This window comes from Tupaia chinensis, unplaced genomic scaffold (genome assembly GCF_000334495.1).
Source record: "Tupaia chinensis unplaced genomic scaffold, TupChi_1.0 Scaffold000201_2, whole genome shotgun sequence".
Lineage (NCBI taxonomy): Eukaryota > Metazoa > Chordata > Mammalia > Scandentia > Tupaiidae > Tupaia > Tupaia belangeri.
This window is the reverse complement of record NW_006159677.1, coordinates 745,269-748,839: the sequence shown is the minus strand read 5'-3', so window position 1 is coordinate 748,839 and position 3,571 is coordinate 745,269. Positions and strand designations below refer to the sequence as shown.

At 47.7% G+C, this 3,571-nt stretch overlaps 1 protein-coding gene across 1 annotated transcript in view; it reads left to right on the top strand.

Annotated features, from left to right (window-relative positions):
- Window positions 1–3,571, top strand: part of LOC114004433 (zinc finger protein 791-like) — an 11,649-nt gene that overhangs the window by 278 nt on the left and 7,800 nt on the right.

The window sequence follows — 3,571 nt, the reverse complement described above, 5'->3', positions numbered from 1 at the left end:
GGGGGGACCCCGGGGCTCCTGCCCCGACGCTGCGCGGAGACCCGGCCCGGTGCCCTCTCGGGGCAGCTCGGAGCCCGCAGCCGCGTGTCCCCGGGTCGTGCGGGGGGACGGGCCGGGCCCCGGGGGGCCCCACTCGGCCTGCGGGGTCGTGCAGGAGGGTCTGTGGGTGCCTAGTCCCTGCTCCCTGTGCAGGGCCCCCTTCGTGGGAAGCAGGATCTGGATCGCCCTGCCCAGCCTCGCTCTGGCAGCGGCCGCGTTAATCTCTGAATTCGGGCTCCCCCCTTCCTTCCCCAGTGTCACCCCTCTTTGTCCGGTTCACCAAGACGCCCCCTTTTTGCTCGTCTTTTCTGTATCCTAAGCCCACGTGGTGTTTTCATGACCTACACGGTCCACAGATGACGTTGCGGGAGGTTCGTTTACCCTCTGGGGCCTCTTCACGTGTGGACGGAAATAACTGAGTGTGGAAATCCTGGTGAATGCGGTTTATTTCCAAGCCAGAATGTGTGTCGCCGGCTTTTCTCGGGGTTATTGCATTTGCTTTTGATAATAAGAGACAGGTTTGGAATGTAGTGCAACTAGTTCTTTCATTGATCGCGTCCCCAAAAGTGGGGTATCTGGAAGGGAGGGTGAGGGGTGATGGAAAGGGAGGTGTGTTTCCGCAGAACCGGGCTCTTTAGCAAAGATAAGGAGGCTTAAATGCATCACAAAAGATACTGCCCCAGGGACAGGAAGTAGGACGTGTCCTGTAAGCCCTGGGGCACAATGACCCGTTGATTTTTGTTGGAGTGGCTCACCCCAGGCCTTCCGGAAGGATTTGAGAAAATAGGAAAAAGCAGTCACTTCTGTCCCCGCATACAAGGGGAGGGAGAGTCTGGAACAGCTGCTGGGTCTGGACTCTTGTGCTTACCGTCTCCCATTCTTCCCTAGGCAGGCATCCATCAGAGAGCCTTTTTAATTTTATTTGTACTTTTATTTTTATTTGACCAGAGAGAGAGAGAGAAAGTGAGAAAGCAAACCACTAGGTCTGGGACTTGAACCGTGGTCAGCCATGTGGGAGTGTCCAGTGCCCTAACCACTATGACATGGGGGGGGTCCCTTTTAGAAACCTCGCTGGGGGAGACGGCAGGTGGCAGGGTGGTTAAGGGCGCTAGGCTCCCACATGGGTGACCATGGTTCGAGACCTGGACCTGGTGGCTTGCTTTATCACTTTTTCTCTCTCTGGTTAAATTACACACAAACTAACTAAATAAATAAATAAATGTTTTCTTGGTAATTTGAGCACGCATATGTGCCTGGTGTGATTTTTCAAGCCACTTGGTATAGGGCTTGAAGCTGGCAGGTAGGCATGTGGGATCCAGCGCCTTAGCATCCATGCCACCTGCCGACTCACCTTGCAATGGTTTGTGCAGTGCAGGGTCTGGGAAATCCACCTCATTTTTAGCCATTTAGGATCTAGCTACCTTGAATTCTGGCTGACCCAAGTTCGTTGTATCTTTATTTAATTCTTTCTAGTAATCCTCTGGAGAGGCAGGCGGTATGTTTGTTTTTAGAGGTTTTGCCTTAGAGTGTGTGCACTCACCAAGGAGAGAGACAGAGACAGTGAGGAAGATGAAACGTCACCCCTGTGGGGGGATGGCCACACCAGAATCCCTTCTCCATTCTCCTCTCCAGATCTTGGGTACCCATGCACATATGTCCAGCATGAATTTCAAGCCACCAGGTATGTGACTTGAACTGTTGGCCATGTGGGGAAGTCCAGCCATGTAACCATTACACCATCTGTGGCCCTTGACCAGAGATAGAGACAAAGAAAGAGCGAGAAGGAAAGTAGGAAAGCAAGCTGCCAGGTCTGGGACTCAAACTGCATTCAGCCATGTGAGAGTCCAGCCACCTTAACAACCACATCACCTGCTGGCCCTATAGCAATCTTTATGTCCTCCAACTTCCTAAACTATATAAATTCTGTCTAAAAAACTTTTAAGACTTCTTAAAAGGTAGATAAACTGGAAGCACATTTTCGTTATTCATTTAACTGTTTTTCTTTTCCTTAGGATAATTTCAATCCTTTTGTGTTTATCTTAATTGATTCTTTATTCTGTTTGGTCACCTATATGAATTTTTTTTTTTTTTTTAAGAATTATTTATTCAGGGCTGGCATGGTGATTAAAAGCCCTGGACTCCCACATGGTTGACTGCAGTTCAAGTCCTGGACCCACCAGCTTCCTTTCTCTTTGTCTTACTCTGTCCCTCTCTGGTCAAAATAAATAAATAATAAAGTTCAGTAAAATAATTCTTTAAAAAGGATGATTTATCCCATTTTATTTAACCTTATTATATTATTTTTAATTTGCTATAGGGCATATGCACTCACCAGAGAGAGAAAGTGATTTCTTAAGTTCCTTCTTTCTGATTAGATTCAGTGATTAGAGGTTTTTTTTTTTTTTTTTGCCTTAGGGCATGTTGCGCTCATTGGAGAGAGACAGAGACGGAGACAGTGAGAGGGAAAGTGAGAAATCATCTCCCCACCCCCACCCCACCTAGGGCACATACAGTTGTCGGGGAGAGAGAGAGACCCAATGAGAAGGAAAGTGAGAAATGATCTCCCAGGAGAGATGGCCATGTCGCAGTTCCTCCTTCATTCTTTCTGGATTTTGAGCACGTGTGCACACATGCCCAGCATGATTATCAAACCACTGGGTCTGGGACTTCAGATGTGGGTGGCCATGTGGGAATCCATTGATATGAGTGCTATGCTATCTGTTGGCCCTTGAACTTTCTTATTTTTTTAAAGAACTATTTCCTTTATTTTATATATCATTATTGTTTTGTTTCTGTTTGTTTGTTTGAGTAAGACACAGAGCGAGAAAGTGGGAAAGCAAGCCACCAGGTCCAGGACTTGAACTTTGGTCAGCCATGTGGAAGTCCAGCACCTTAAACACGATGCCACCTGCCAGCCCCCTTATTTTTTTTATTTTTTTATTTTTATTTTTTGGAGAGGTTTTTGCTATAGGGCGCGTGCACTTGCCAGACAGACAGAGAGAGACAGAGAGATAGAAAGCAGGAAATCACCCCCCAGGGGGGATGGCCACGCCGCAATCCCTTCTCCACTCTCCTCTCGGGATTCTCGGGATCTTGGGCCCGGGTCCCCGGCGTGAGTTCAAGCCACCGGGTCCGGGACTCGAACCGCGGTCGACCACGTGGGAGTCCAGCGACATAGCCATTACGCTAACTGCTGGTCCCAGCCCCCTTATTTTCATTAGAGAGGTTTTTTGTTCTAGGATGCGTGTGCTAGCTGTAGAGACAGACAGAAAGCAAAAAATCATCCCTACTAGGGGAATAACCACTTCACAGTCCCTTCTCCTTCATTCTCCTCTCAGAATTTTGGGCACACATATACATGTGCCTGATGTGAGTTTCAAGCTGCTCAGTTAAGGACTCAACCATAGTGCGCCATTTGGGAGTCCAGCAACTTAACCACTGCACCCCCTGCTGGCCTCTCTATATTCTTTCTTTTTTTTTTTTTAAACGATTTGTTTACTTTTTTTTTTTTTTTTTTTTTTGTGTTTTTTTT